Raw genomic sequence first — 16,270 nt, forward strand, 5'->3', positions numbered from 1 at the left:
AATTAGAAGTGAAAAAGCATCATAAAAGTAAATGGTCAGAATGCACGGGTTGGAGCGGTGCACAGGATAGCTGAGAAACTAAGAAAGCTTCGCCCCGCTGACACTGTTGAATGTCTGCTGGGCGAAGGGTCAGTAAAAGAAATCACAGCAGTGGCCCTTCCAACGATGCAGCAGCTCATCAAATTAAATGTTAATGTCTACAAGTTAATACCTCTCCTTAAGCACTGTACTTTTGCTTTATAAGTGGACAAATCTGCAGACATGGGTGGACTTAGTTTTGTTTTTATTATTCCAGTATCCATGCCAACTAATCATCGAAGGGCTTCTTTTATGTGAATGCTTGGCAACAGATACGAGTGCTGCTGAATTACTCAAAGTACTAAATAACTTTACGAATCTCATGATTTACCCTGAAACGACCATGTTGGTATCTCCTCTGATGGTACAAAAGCAAATGGGGGGCAAAACCGCTGGCACGTCAGCGTGAATCACGGCAAGGGTACAGAACTCCACCAGTGATAATCACACTCTTCACTATCAACCGTTTCTAAAAAGCCCGTTTCACAGATGCCTTTGATAAAACAGCAAAAGTTATTAATTTTATTACATCTCACTCCTGAGAACGTGGTCTTTTTAATCATCTGTGTGATGAAATGTGAGCATTTCATCATACCAAATATGTAGAAAAAGCATTTCTACATACCTCACACATAGGCCGTCTTGAGGAAAAGCATTTATGCAGTTGTGAGCTAAACTATACACTTTCTCCAGAGAATACCATCTTTGCTTTTAGCAAAAGTAACAAACCCCATTCTTTTAGAATGACTGGCAGACAACGTACTGTTATATATAATTATTTAGACTTAGGTACCTGGTATTTTCTCTAAAGTAAATAAAGTGAGCCTGATGCTTCAAGGAAAGAAACTAACAATATCTGCTGCTGACGATACAATTTGAGCTTTCAAGAAAAAATCAGAATTTTGGAAAACTTGAACTGCATACCAAAATCTTGACTGCTTCCCGCTTCCTAAAGACTTTTTGGATGAGATTCATGGTCATATTAATGAATGTGATTTGCTAAATATTGTGTAATCAAATGTGTCAACACTCAGTCAACTGTTATTTTTCAAATGACCAATGTATGATGTTATAAGATCACACACAGGTCAAAGATCCATCCGAAGTGCAAGGTGGACCAATAGATTTTTACATGACAGAGTACAAAAAATTCATTGATGAGGTTTCAGATTCAACGCTGCAACTAACCCTTAAGAATCGACCACTTGCTGAGTTTTGATATATCGAAGAATGTTCACAATTATATGAAAAAGACACTAAGATACCCCACCCTTTTGCTACTCTGTTTCTGTGTATAGCGGGGGTTTCTTCATGTACTTCAAACAAAGCAACATGTCACAACAGACAATATAAAAGCAGTTATGAAAATCCAGCTATCTTCTATGTAGCAATGCATTAGAGAGAGTCTCACTACATTTTTTGTTTTGGAACACCTTTTTCATTAAAATATGTTATTTATGTTAACCTTTCATGTGTTCGTTACTTTTAAGTGAATAAGTATTTTAAACATTTCCCAGATTTCTAATATGCTAAATATTGACAGATATAGTCCATATAAACAAAAGATCTTTGGGGTTCCAGTAATTTTTAAGAATGCAGAAGTGTTCTGACACTAAAATGTAAGAAAACCTCTGGTTTTTAACACCACAAAAAAGAGTGCTTTTAAGTATGTGTACATAACAGGATGGGCACCTGAGAATGAGTCAGAAGGTCTCGGCTCCAGGTCCGCTGCCACTTCTTACTTGCTTTGGGATTTGGATAAATTAGTCTCTCTAAGGTCTTAGTTTCCTCATCTATGAAACAGGTAATTCATGTCCTGTTCAGAGGATAAAAGACAAAATACGTGAAAACAACTTATAAATTACAGGTGTATTATTATTATAAGATCTCAGAGTTAAGAGTTTTAACCTTGTGACCATATTTCTACAAAATTATCCCTATTTAAAAATTATTTTTTTACTAAATGCAGAACTTACAGAAAATGCGCAGGGGAGAGTTTCTGATTGGTCAATTAGGTCAAACGTCCAACCACATAATTTTACTGTATCAAATTCCGTCCTCTACAGTTATGATTGGTAATGTGTGTTAACTATTATGTATATTTCCAAATATACACAAAAGTACAGAAAATAGTAACAAACCCCGATGTACCCTCAACAATTATCAAAAATTTGTCAATACTGTTTCATTTCCCATTTGTGTGTGTTTGTGCCTATCCTGAACTTTTTAAAAACAAATAATAGGCGTCATTTCATTTTGCCTGGAAATACTTCCATATGTATCTTTAACAGACGAGAATTTTTTAACATAACCATAATACCATTAATATAGATAAAAACTTCAGTTATAATTCTTAAGTATCATCTAATACACACTCCATGTTCTAATTTCCTGATTGCCTCCAAAAAAAAGAGTCTTTGTTAGTTTTTAGTTGTCTTGTAGCATCAAAATATCATTCTCACCAGTTAACTTACAAGTGAATATAAGATTATCAGCTAAAGCTGAGAAGGAAGAAGAAATAATACCATGCTTTATATACCATGTACAATTTATAAAACAAAGTCAAGAACTATTTTTCCTGAGAAATGTGCTTTTCCTCCAAGAAAACAACAAACAAAAAGAACAAGAGAAACCCACTACAAAATAGGCCAGACTGGGGACACTTGAGTATTCTGAGAAGTGACCAGAAGAGGACATAGCTCAGCTGCTCAGGAAGGGAAGAAATTGTAAGAAACCACCACCTGCCATTTCAGAAAAGATGAGGTCAGGTCAGCCCCAGGGTCAGGCAGGCTGGAGGTGAGGTCAGGGTCCAGGTCCCAGAGTGAGCATAAAGCTTAAACAAGCCGGGTGCCCAAGGCTGGAAGGCAACCACCTGCAGGCTTCATTCAACTCAACGCTCAAAAATCAGTGCTCTAAGCTAGAGAGAGAATGCAACCACCATCAAAAGTAACTATTGGGCTTCTCTGGTGGCGCAGTGGTTGAGAGTCCGCCTGCCAATGCAGGGGACACGGGTTCGTGCCCCGGTCCGGGAAGATCCCACATGCCGTGGAGCGGCTGGGCCCGTGAGCCATGGCCGCTGAGCCTGCGCATCCGGAGCCTGTGCTCCGCTACGGGAGAGGCCACAACAGTGAGAGGCCCGCGTACCGCAAAAAAAAAAAAAAAAAGTAACTATTTGTGAGAATTCAATTTACTCGGCAAACATTTGTCAAAAGTGAACTCTGCTAGGCAGTATCCTAAGATATGAGTTATATTTTTTGGTCATTTATACAGTTAAACAATAAGCAGTATATGTCTCTACACATGACTTTCCCTATTAATTTTAAGCAGAAGAATGGAGATATTTAATATTAATTACCTTGCCATATACCATTACAATTTATATTTATATTTTTCTGTAAACTGAAGTTTAGCCCACCCATCACCCAGACATTAAAACAAATTTGATTTCTACTGTCCTTCCCACATATGTTTGAAGAGTACACGTCACGTTAGCTTTGATCACACACATCACAGACCCCTAGCATTTATCACTACAATTAGTTCTTTTCTAAATGGAGTATCTAGTTTAGAAGGAAATCAAGGAAAGGTTAAAGAATCTCCCACTTCCTGTGAAAATTGTTTTATTTTCCATAAGCTTATTCCAAGCGTGTCAGAATGTATTGTAGATGAACACTGGTTAGGTGCATACAGAAAAATTTTCAAGATGTGGTTCTATAGGCACATACACTTAATATAAATCCTTTTTGAAAATCCTTTACCTCAGTTCCACCTATAATTTTTTTTAAGTTTAAAACTACACAAAGAATGGAGAATGAGAGAACACATTTCTTAAAAAATCCTTGAGAAGTACTTCATAAATGTGTCCAAAAACATGAAAGAGTCACTAAGAAATTTTTAGCTGACACTACAAAGGACATCTTGTCAACAACAACAGTAAAACCTGGCAGTCAGACAGCTACAGAGTCCAGACTTCCCCATTTCAGAACTGACACTTTTGTATCAGGTCTACTACTTGTAGAAAAACAGTAAAAATCCTAAGTTTAAAATAATATTTCCGGTGAGACCACTAACTCCCCTATCAATCTGTAAGGAGAATGATTAACCACACAGAGCGCAACACAGCCCAAATTTACCATCGGATTCCTGCACCATGTGGATGAGGCCTGGAGGGGGTGTCACCCTTGACCCCATTTTCTGGTAACTGAGCTGAAGAGCTTACTTGTAGTTTCTGTACATCTTTTGTTTTGTGCGCTCTCATACAAGGTACCATCAAAACAAACTGTCCTTGGAGTTTAGCTTCACTTTATAGCACTATTGTGATTATCGTTCTTAATGCAGAATCTTACCTAAGTATATAGTCCAATATATACAACTCTAAACTGTAAAGAATGACATTAACCTCACTGTAAAAACATGAGGTTCTTAGCAAATAACAGCAGAAGAATTGCATACAAATTGTTAACAAGGAGTTAAAAACTCAAAGCGTGCATGCTTCAATCTACAAAATATTACGTAGGTTTCTTTTTAAAAATTGGTTAAAGATGAAGTCAATTAATGTGTAGACGTCTATTCAAATTGGTTTGGACTGCAAATAAATAAAAAGTTAAATCATTAACATTATTCACCAGGATATCACAGGCAAAATAGGTTATTCACAGAATAAGTGGGGCTATAAAGAACACTGTAAAATTTCCCCTACTCTGTTCACTACTATCTTCACAAGACATCACTCTCTGACATCAGATTTTCCATGTGGCGTTTACTTGTTTACTGCCCTTCTGTCTTCTCCCACTAGAATGTAAATTCCATAAGGGCAGAAACCTTATCTTATTTTCCGCTCTATTCCAGGTTCGGAGAACAGTGTCTAGCACACAGCAGAGGTTCCAAACAAATCCGCTGAATGAAGGGATGGATGGATGAATGGCCTCTCCCTTTCACCTCCCCTACTTCCTTTCCTCCATACTCATGTTAACCATCCTTTGAGGCCAGGGTCAAACTCTACTATCCCTATGAAGACTAGGTCCCCAGTTCTCCAGTCTCTTTCTCCTTCATACCATGAATTTGGCACTTCCCAGCTGTCTGGTAACTGTTTATCCTTGCATATGTATATAGCTCCTTTAAAATTCTCATAATCCTCATTCTGGGCAGGGACCCGTGCCCCTAACTTTTGGTATCCACCTCAGGATGTGTAAAGAGTACACCACCAATAAACGTTCTGTTTGACTCATTCATATCTGTAGTCAATCCAGAAATCCATTTAGTTAAGAGTTTCAACATTTTATAACATAGCCCTCCCTTTGCAATAACTCAACTGAAATTGCAGGGGGTCCCCCTCTATTTTTTAAATTTATCTTTGTCAATTTCAAGCTTTACATTCTCATATACACAACTATAGCTACTCATAATGCACTTTATCCATCCTCCTCCCCCAAGATTAATTTTTGTATGTAATAAAAAAATCTTGTGACTTTTTGATGATACCTACAATGAGGTATCTAACCTCAATCAAGATGGAGGTAAAGTTTCATCACTCTCTTCCTGTTGCTGAGGTATTGGAGGGTATTTTTTCTTTTTATGCCTTTTTCCTTTCATGTCAAGATGTATTCTATTTCCTTCTTCCCTGATCATAGCCCTGGCAAGCTTTTATTATTTCTTTGTACCTGTCCTTGGTAATCTGCCTCAGATCCTCCTTTTTGAGCCACTCCTGTTTCCTTCGTCATTTATTTGATTACATTTCAAACGTCTCAGTTTGTGTATGAGACTGGCGTCTTCTTAAAGCCTGAGCCTGCTTCTTTAAATCTGGCCAAACTTTATGAACCCTATATCCTTTCACAAAGCCAACCAACCCTTGGTCATCTGGGCTAAATGAAATGTACAAAAATATCAGATTATCCACAACACAACATAATCAGAAAAAATGTGACATCTGGCTTTGGAATATATCATATGTGGCTTTGGGCAAGATTTACTTTCTTAATTATATTTTTGCTTAAGCCACCGTTAGAAACATTTTCTTTTATGATGGTGGATATCTGTCTTGGTTTTAAATTTTGACACAGTTAATTGTTTTTAAAAAGCCAATCAAACATCAACTGTGGTTTTTCCTATGAAGCCTTTTTAACTAGTTTTTTCAATCTGTTGAAAACTGTCATAAAATCTGGTTTCTGTTTCCCCTGATTTATTTCTTCCCTGTTCTTGGGCTTCTGATCCAAATCAGCTTACCCTATATTAATTTACTTCTTTAATTTAAAGTACCATTTGCTTGAGAACGCAAAGCATTATAAAAACATTACACATCTAGTGAAATTTTCAGCCCAAATAACACTGGATAGAAAACTCTGTTTTTTGTTTTTTTTGATACTCCAGGAAAAGTTGGGTTTCTAGGATATATTACACTGGTAATGCTAGCAAATTATATTTAGTGGGCTATTACGATTGGCTGAAAAATAGAAAAACATTAATTTTGAACAGCTATGTAAGTCAGCTTCATCAATATATAATCCCATAGGCCAAAAACTCTATAGAATTAAATTCCCGATACAGGCGTTTATAGAAAAGAGCATCAAAACAAACTCACACATCAACCCTGGCCCTTCTCCTGACCCCAGCCTAAACTGCACCAATCTCAGACTTGATCTCAGCCTCACTGCCGCAAATGAGTTTCTAATGTTTAAGAAAAAGGAAAAGAACTAGGTTAACAGGATCTTCTCTTTTGCCCCCTTTTCAGTTACTGCCATTAAGCTTTTGTTCAAAGAGATCCTTAATCCTTAATTTTACATGACCGTTTTCACTTTACAGCTATTCAATTATTTTACATTCAAATACGCATTTACAGCACTTGAACCTATTTTTTTTCGTGTTATTCACCATACTAGCAGCAGAATTAAGAATAAACTCATTTCTACTTTCTCCCCCCATGTAGAACTTTGATAAGTACAAATTATTTTTACCTAAAAGCCAACTTTTGGGCTGGTGTCTTTTAGGCGAAGTTTTTACATAAGATGTTAAATGTTAACCCCCCAAAAACCTTTTTAACAACAAGCGTTCACACAGTCATCAAACTCAGTTAAATTCCAGAACTTTACTTAAAAAACAAAAACAAAAAACTTTCACAGTGCCTAGTCACATTTTGACTAAAATCCCCATTCAAAGCCCCAAATTTTTAGTTTTTTAATTTACCTTCTCCAGGCTGCTGCCTTCACCAAACACAGAATTCCACAAGTCTCAATTAACTCCGGCCTCCCCAGCTGTTTATCCAATACACATGATTCTCAAGCAAAGGTGAATAATTCACAAGTGACTAATTCAATTGGTAAGAATCCTTTTTCTCTTTTAAAAATTTACCTCGACTTCAAAAATCTCTTTTCAGAATAGCATAAATCCTTTAAGGAAACAGTTGTCACCTATGTGCACTCATAAGATGAGTGGCTTAAAGAGGCATTTTTCTGACAGTCTAAGTTCCCCAAATACTAGTCATAAGGTCTTTCATGGATGGTAAATTTCACACACACACACACACGCACACACACGCACACACACGCACACACACACCGGAAGGAAAGGAAAGAAACATACCTGGTCATTTTCTAAACAGGTTTGATAGGTTTGGTTTCCTCGTAAGAGCAGAGTATTTACTTACAATCTTTTAAAGCAGAAGTGGCAGCCAGAGCACTGGGTAAATAAAAACTTCACAGAGGTTTAAAAACCCTGCATCTTAACTCACTTCCCCCTGATTCAAGGGGACGGCACTGCAAACCCCAGGGCAAATGAGATTATGTAACAGGTTTTTCGTCTCTACTTTATTAATCACAGGCTGGTTGGAGGTGTGCTTTCTCCAAACGATTTGAGGCACCCAGGACTTGATTTAGGATCTCTGCAGCTGACGTCTGATACATTTCCTTAGGCTTTTGCAGGATCCATTCATTTTAAGATCTACTTGCATTTTCTCGAGTTAATTACCGGGCTGCTGCTGTTGTCGTTTTAAGGAAATAAACCCGGCAGCACCTGAAAACTTCAGTTTTGCACCAATATCTTCCTCCCCTGTGTTTCATTCCGTGAAACTACACATGATAAACACAGACCTTCGGTCGTCTCCCTGGGCTTTTTCCTTTCTCACGTTTTACGACTGGTGTAAATAAAGAAGTCACTGGCGCACCGGGCCTCAGGGGTCCCAGGAGGAAAAGCGAGTTGACTGAAGAAAGCAACCCCGTCACCACCCCGGTGGCCGCGCGGCTTACGCCAAAGGCGAGCTGGGGATAATGGGAACCGTCAGGCCGGGGCCCCACTTGGCAGGCGTGTTGTTTAACAGTCGCGCCTGGAAGTGAGCAGCTTCTCCCGCGAAGGGACCGCGTCGGCGGCGGCTCCTGGCGGCGGGACTCGGCCGTCCGGCCCGAGGCCCCCGCCCCCCGCCCCCCGCGCCGGCCCCCCCGCAGGGCCCCCCCTCCCCCGCTTCCCACGCGCGCGCCGCTCCGGCCCGCGGTCGCCCCCCCACCCCGCCCTGGACCCCGGGCCCGGCCGCTGGGAGGGCAGCGCCGGCGGGGCGCGCGGACGAGCGTCCACGCTACCGGCGCGGCGGGAGCCCGGCCCCGCGCCCTCCCACCCCGCAGTCCGCGCGGCCACTTACTTTCGGGGCCGCCGACCTCCCGGCTCCCTCGGGGGGGGGAACGAAAGTCGTCACGGCGTCTCCCCGCGGGGCCCCCTCGCCTCCCGGACCCGCGAGGCGCCGCGACGGAGCCGGGAGGGCGGCTGCGCTCCCGCTCGCGTCCGTCCCGTCGCGCTCTCCTCCTCCTCTTCTTTTCGCTATATTATCTTCTCCTGCTCGGAGGGGCGGGAGGCTCGGGACGCGCGGAGCCGTTTGCAACTTTTCTTCGCTCTTTCTCTCTAACCCCCCACCCCCGATCAGCCTTGAAAAAACACTGTCGAAAGGGGCGAGGAACCTGGGAGGTGGAGGTGGCGGCGGGGACGCGGAGGGGGTTGGGAGAGGTGATGGTGGTCGTTTGAAAACTGCTCAGAGCCCCCCAAACAGGGATACCCAGAAAGAGGGGGAAAGGCGGGGGGCTGGGGGTGGGGGGTTGGGGGGAAAGAGAAAGAGTCGCTGGTCAGGAAACTTCAAGCGCGGATGAGGTCATTGGTTTAAAAATAAAGAGATGGCGTCACTTGAAACCAATCCCAGTGAATGAACTCAGCGGAGCCCCGGGGAAAGGAGGAGACAGGCGAGGGCAGGGCGGTGGGCGCCGGGCGGGGCCGTGCGCCCGCCGGAGCTCGGAGCGCGGCTCGGCGCCTGGTCGCGGCCTCTCGGGGAGGGGGTCGGGTCCCGTTCAGTTCCGGGGTCCGGCGGCTCCGGGACAGGTTCCGCGGGCGCCGTTGGGAGGAGCCGGGCGGCCCGGGGAGTCGGCCCCGCGGCCTCCTCCTTCTGCGCCCGCGCGCCCGCCTGCCGCCCCCGTGGCCCCTGATCTCCGACCCCCGGCCCCCGTGGCCGGGGCTCGGCCGCGCGCCTTCAGCGCTGCGCCCCAACAGGTATTTCAGGGTGTCCCCCCCCCCGCCCCTCGGCGCCCCAGCGAGGCGCAGAGCCTTTTCCGCCTCCTTGGGCTGTTTCCAGCTGCCTCCCCAGCGTGAAGAAACGCCAACAATGATTTGAGAGCATTACAATCGCTCTTTAAAAAGTGACGAATCTAAAACGCAGGGCGCTGCCGTCTCTTAAGAAAGAGAAGCTACAGGTACTTTAAGAAAAAAATCACACTCAGGTGGTCAAGCGCTCAGCTCCCTCTGTGTGTTTGTCGTTGAAAGCCCTCACCTGAATGCTCCTAGCATTCATTACTTTACTGTGCTTCTATTTACTTATTATTTCTATTTACATTTGTAAATTAATGAGCACGAGCAGGCTAAAATGCTCTTCACAGGTATGTTCTGTATCGGGCAGCACAGACCAGAGGTTCACCGCCTCTTGCGAAGTGCAAGAGCAAGACCCCGTTGATTTAACTTCACACACTTCGTGCATTTTTTATTTGGATTCATTAAAATAGCTTTGTTTTGAAACTACGTTACAAACTTTGGGAAACTAGAGACCCGAGGTGGTGACAAACCAGGACTTGGAATCACTGAACAGGACAATCGGAGCTTTATTCTAGTGTGCTTTGAGCATTTGAGCATGAAGCTGCTTCTACTGAGAAGTACTCACGTGGATATCACATAACAAAGATGTGATTAATGACGGAAAAGCACACTGCGAGCGGACTGCCCCATGAGCCAGAATTTGTGTGTAGGAATAGTAGCTCCTAAAATATTCCATTTACAATGTACTGGATTTGGGACATTGGTCCCTAAAGGCCAATCTTTGTTGGGGAATGTCCGTTTAGACACTGCCTGGGGCTTTCTGTTGTTCTGTTTTTGTTTTTGATTGGTAAAAGAACTGAGAAGCAGGTTTGGGGTTCATCTAACGAAAGATGAAACATCTCCATTCTCCTTTTCTGCCTTTAAATTCTGCAGCTTAAGTGCATTCGTTATTATAATCATTTAAGGTTAGTATTAGGGTAAGCCTCTAGGAACTTCCGGCCCATCTTTTACAGGAGGAAAAGGAGCCCATCTGGAGAGGGGGAGAGCGCTGAGCACTCGAGGCAGTAGAAGAAGCCTGAAGGCCATGGATGCGGAGCCGACTTTCTGCCTCTGGCTTTGACCTCTTTAAGACTTCTGCAGAGGGGAAGCCATCTCTCCCGCGACGCCCTGACCTCTGGTGGCCGGGGATTGTTACTGCAGCTCCAATGGGATTACTGCCTATGCTCTTAAAGAAAACCTCTAAAAATCGACTGCGCATATAGACCTGCTGTTTCTAGAACGGTTTCAAAGGGGTTGTTGGAGAGGATCTGCATCTCCAGTCTGACTAGCTGGAGGAGTTGGGATTTGGGGGAAGGAAGGAAAAGAGAGAGAATCCTTGTCCTGGAGGTGGAGAGCATGGATCTTGAAGACTTCTTTAGATGCTGCAGCTCCGGGCGCCTTATTCTGACACGTCTTGAAACCTCTCTCGACTTTCTTCATTTAAACAACAATTAAATTGGAGCGCCTTCCATGTATGTGGTGCTATGATAGCTATTATGGGAGTCTCCCAGTGCACATCATCTAACTAGGGAACGAGACATGGATTAAAACTAATGAAAAACTAAATTAATGATTGAGTGGCATACGATATTGGTTAAAAGGGTCCAGTGGAGAAAAGGAGCGATGTCAGCTGGGGTTTGATAGTTAAGATCTAGTTTGGGGTAAGAGGGTTCAGCTGAGGGACGATTCTAGAGGAGAAATGGCAGGAGTGAAGACATGGAGATGGAATGCATAAGGGGTATTCAGGTGAGGGATGAGTAGACCCTTCCAACAGTAGTAGAGGTTGGGGTGTAGCAATCAAGAATTAGGCTGAATTTGAGACTTAGAGGCACACTGCAGAGGTACATGAATGGTAGGATACATAGCTTGTTAGTAGTCCAGCAAATAAATATTGAACAAGTTTACTTCACTAAAGGGTACATTCCTCCTTGTTCTACTAAAAGAGCTTCTGTATATGCCAACAACAAACAGGTAGGAACAAATGTAAAACGGTATTTATTGATATAGTTGCTCCAAAGAGTATGAAGTATTTAGGTATAAATCTAACAAATCGTGTACAGGATCTGTATGCTGAAAATTATAAAATGCTGATTACAAAAAATTAAAGAAGACCTAAATAATTGGCTTGGAAGCCCCAATATAGTAAATATGTCAGTTTTTCCCAAGTCGATTTATAGATTTAACAGAATTCCTATCAGTAACCCCAGCAAGGTGTTTTTGGTAGGCATAGGCCAGCTTAACCTAAAACTGCTTCCAGTATGTTTAAGGAATTGAGTGAGTGCTAGGTTCCCCAAAAGCAGACAAACGGCTCATGTATTTAGGGCGCCAGCAAAGCAGGGGCTCCAAGGTCCTACAATCAGATCATCTGGAAAGAAGCTATTTTTGTTTCAGTACATGTAAGTGTACGGTTTAGTACTGTTTCTAGTTAGAGTTTAATATGAGAGAGGCGCACCAAATTTTTTGGTCAGAATTAAAGATGGAAGAGGAGCGCCATCTTTAGTGCTGAGATCCCCCTAAGGTGTTTGTTTGTTTTTTAATGTATTTATTTATTTATTTTTGGCTGCGTTAGGTCTTTGTTGCTGCTTGCGGGCTTTCTCTAGTTGCGGTGAGCGGGGGCTGCTCTTCGTTGTGGTGCGCGGGCTTCTCATTGCGATGGCTTCTCTTGTGTGGAGCACGGGTTCTAGGCACACGGGCTCAGTAGCTGTGGCGCACGGGCTTAGTTCCTCTGCGGCATGTGGGATCTTCCCAGACCAGGGCTCGAACCCGTGTCCCCTGCGTTGACAGGTGGATTCCCAACCACTGCGCCACCAGGGAAGTCCCCCTTAAGGTTTTTATCTGTCCCTGGCTCTGGGACTGCGGTTATAACTGAGAGGCAAGGCCCCTTCCCTCATGGAACTAACATTCTCGTGGGGAGAGAAGGCAAAAACAGCCAGGGCTGTAACAAGATCAGTTTTACTGGAGAAAACTGGGTGTTGTGAGAGCGCACGGTTGAGGGTGGGGTGAAGGTGGTTGGCGGAGACATTCCTGAGGAGGGGGCGCTTGAACTGAAGCCTGAATGCGAGCAGGGATGTGGTCTGGGCAGGGGCAGCAGGTCACTCGAGACTGTTCAGCAGAAACAGAGTGACTTGTAGGGAGGGAGTCAGTATGTTCCCAGGGCAAAAGGGAGGCCAGTGGAGCTCAAAAGTATAAAGCGATGGCGAACAGGAGCCAGACCATACAGGACCTTACAATGCACAGTAAGGAATCTGCATTCTCCTCTGCAAGATTTAAGCAGGTTAGCACATGACCTGGTTTATGAAGAAGATATTTACAAGTAAGCATAAGAGTTTAGTTTTGAAGCGGGAGTTTTGATAATATTCTATAAATATTTAATTTAGCAGCTCCCTCTTCCAATGGGAAGTAAGCATTTCTGATAATTTCGTTTTATCTCCAGGGATCCCATTAATGTTCCCAAATCAAATATTCTTAGCCTAGGGTTCATGGCTTCCAGGGAGTACGTGGACGGGCTTCAGACGGTCCAGGAGCCCCCTAAAATTTTGTACGTATATGCTTATGTGTGTTTTCCTGTGAGTGGATCCCTCGCTTTCAACAGGTTTTCAAAGCATTTTCAATACACACACAAAACGAATAAGACCTACTTTACCTTTAAGTCTTGGCTGTGTTTTTTGGATGGTAGTTGCTGCTACTGTCCTAGGGCTTGTGGTCCCATACAAACGAATCGCAGCTCTAGAAGGAACCAAGTTCTGCCTCAAAGAGGTGACACTATGTTGGAAGAGAGCACTCTTCTGGCAGAGTAGGAGGCAATATTCTAAGAATTTGTCTCTGAAGGAAGTTTCTGGAAGAAAATCTTACCTCTGTGACATGAGAACAAGAAGACACCTAAGACATTATCTGATGCCCTCCCACTCACTTTACATAAAAGGGAGCGAAGGTCCAGAGAGGTTAAGCGGCTTGCCCAAGAATGCACAGCTAGTTAGGGACTAAACTGGGATTAGAAACAGTTCTCCCATCTTTCAGTACAATGCTCCATGCTCCTCACTGGAAGGTTTATGAAGAACCTGGACCAAGTATAGTGCTTAAAAGTCTAATGGGAATGAAGTGTTCAATTCCATTCAATTAAATTAAATACATGCTCATTTGTAAGCAAATGGAAGGAAGGAGGGAGGTGAAGGTGTTTGAAAACATACAATCCCCTCTCTGAAAGAGATGAAAAGCCTCAACGTCAAATTAAGATGTACAACCAAGAAAGAATAAATGGCAACAACCCTGTTATCAGTGTATGTCTGATCTTTGTGTGGCAAATATGTAAACAGACACAATAAATTACAAACACTAGATGACTTTTCACTTATGAATTAGGCAAAGATTTTTAAAACGGGTATGGGACTTCCCTGGTGGCGCAGTGGTCAAGAATCCTACTGCTAAGGCAGGGGACACGGGTTCGAGCCCTGGTCCAGGAAGATCCCACATGCTGAGGAGCAACTAAGCCCGTGCGCCACAACTACTGAGCCTGCGCTCTAGAGCCCGTGCTCCGCAACAAGAGAAGCCACCGCAATGAGAAGCCCGCGCACCACAACGAAGAGTAGCCCCTGCTCGCTGCAACTAGAGAAAGCCCACGCGCAGCAACAAAGACCCAACGCAGCCAAAAATAAATAAATAAATAAATAATTGATTCTTTAAACAAACAAACAAAAAACCAGGTAATCCCAGGATTGAGTCAAGAGTGTGGAGACACAGGTAAACAGAAAGAAAGGCGGTGGACGTGGCTGTTACAGAATGCTAAGAAAAAAGCGTTTCAAGCAGGGAAAGAGTGTGTTTCAAGTGAACTAATACTCAGAGAAGATAAGGTCTAAAAAGTTTTCCTTGATTTGGCAATTAAGTGGCCGTGAAGAGGGTGGTTTCACCAAAGACAGTCTTGCAAGATTGCAGTGAGTTCACTAGGGAATGAGAAACAGTGGAATAGGAACTATTTTTTCAAGGAGATTGCGTGTCAAGGGGAGAAAAAAATCTCCTGCCCAGCTTCCGGCAAATGTAGGACATTTCAATCCTACAAAGATCCTAATGACCTGATAACCAGACTATTTGGTTGTTTTTGTTTGTTTGTTTGTTTGCTTGTTTGTTTGTTTGTTTGCTTGCTTGCTTGCGGTACGCGGGCCTCTCACTGCTGTGGCCTCTCCCATTGCGGAGCACAGGCTCCGGACACGCAGGCTCAGCGGCCATGGCTCACGGGCCCAGCCGCTCCATGGCATGTGGGATCTTCCCGGACCGGGGCACGAACCCGCGTCCCCCGCATCGGCAGGTGGACCCCCAACAACTGCGCCACCAGGGAAGCCCTACATAACCTTTTTTAATGCAAAGATTTGCCTCTAAAAAGTGGAATTGCATATTTGGAATAGTTAGATGACCAATGAGAGCTCCCCAATGCTGGAACAAATGAAGTTTAACCTACAAACTTATAGGGTATAATGTTTGCTTATCTTTATTATGTATCTGGCCCTATAATTTCAACCTATAGTTGTAACAGTTTTTCCTTTTAATTTTAATACAATGAAGTTATTTAATTTTTCAAAAAAATATTGCCACCATCACACTGTCCAAGGATAACCTTTGGGGACATCTGGACGTATCTTCTCTAGTTGAAAGGTTTGAACTCAGAAAAAGATGGGATAAAAGTGGGATTTTAGGTGGCTTAGTCTGACCAAAGCATATTAGAAAGATCTGAGGAAGGGGAATCATAGAACAAGAGAGACTGTATTGGGCTCTAGCAATAACTGAGGCATAAGTCAAAAAGAGCCAAGGTTGATACAGTGGCAATGGACACGGAAACAACTGCAAGAAATAGTACAAAGGACTGAGAGAACTTGGTGATTCATGCGCTCTGGAGGGCGGAAGAGATGAGTAATTAAAGATGATGCTGGGCTTCCCTGGTGGCGCAGTGGTTGAGAGTCCGCCTGCCGATGCAGGGGACATGGGTTTGTGCCCCGGTCTGGGAAGATCCCACATGCCGCGGAGCGGCTGGGCCCGCGAGCCATGGCCGCTGAGCCTGCGCGTCCGGAGCCTGTGCTCCGCAACGGGAGAGGCCACAACTGTGAGAGGTCCGCGTACCGCAAAAAAAAAAAAAAAAAAAAAAAAAGATGATGCTAAGGTGTCACCTTCGGCAACTTACATAAGCTTCAATTTCCTCAGCTATAAAATAGGGTTAATAATCGTACCTTCCTCATAGGGTTGTTGGGAGGATTCAGTGGAAGACGTCTAAAACACTTAGCACAATAACTGGAATGTATTCCCAATGAGGGTTAGCTGTCAGTGTTCTTCTAGCTGCTGAATCTAGATGACAGGGTTAATGATGAAATTCTTGAAAGAAATAGCAAAGTCAGGGTGGAGGTCAGACTGAGGCGAGGGAGGTGGGGTTGAGCTATAACTTAGCCATGTGAAATTTACGTTTATGGTGGACAGGGAATTAAAAATGTTCAGCAAGTAGCCACCACTGGCCAGTGATGTTGTTGACAACAGGTACATTCTAGGAAGACTCCACATTCGTAAGGAGCAGACGTATGGAGAGTGGACACCCACTGCAAAGTATTATCTGCACGTCTCCCCA

General features: G+C 43.5%; 1 protein-coding gene across 6 annotated transcripts in view; it reads right to left on the reverse strand.

The window, feature by feature from the left end:
• Positions 1-9,408, reverse strand: part of DUSP16 (dual specificity phosphatase 16) — an 85,648-nt gene extending 76,240 nt beyond the window's left edge. For 2 of the 6 annotated variants that reach the window (XM_049693885.1, XM_004281139.4), the window contains exons 1-2: positions 8,702-9,408; positions 1,771-1,894 (exon numbers count right to left, since the gene is read on the reverse strand). The gene's annotated coding sequence lies outside the window, so the exon portion shown is untranslated. The other 4 variants (XM_049693884.1, XM_049693881.1, XM_049693883.1 and 1 more) reach the window with 4 other exon arrangements.
• Between the last annotated feature and the right edge of the window lie 6,862 nt (positions 9,409-16,270).

The sequence above is a fragment of the Orcinus orca genome, chromosome 11, assembly GCF_937001465.1.
Source record: "Orcinus orca chromosome 11, mOrcOrc1.1, whole genome shotgun sequence".
Lineage (NCBI taxonomy): Eukaryota > Metazoa > Chordata > Mammalia > Artiodactyla > Delphinidae > Orcinus > Orcinus orca.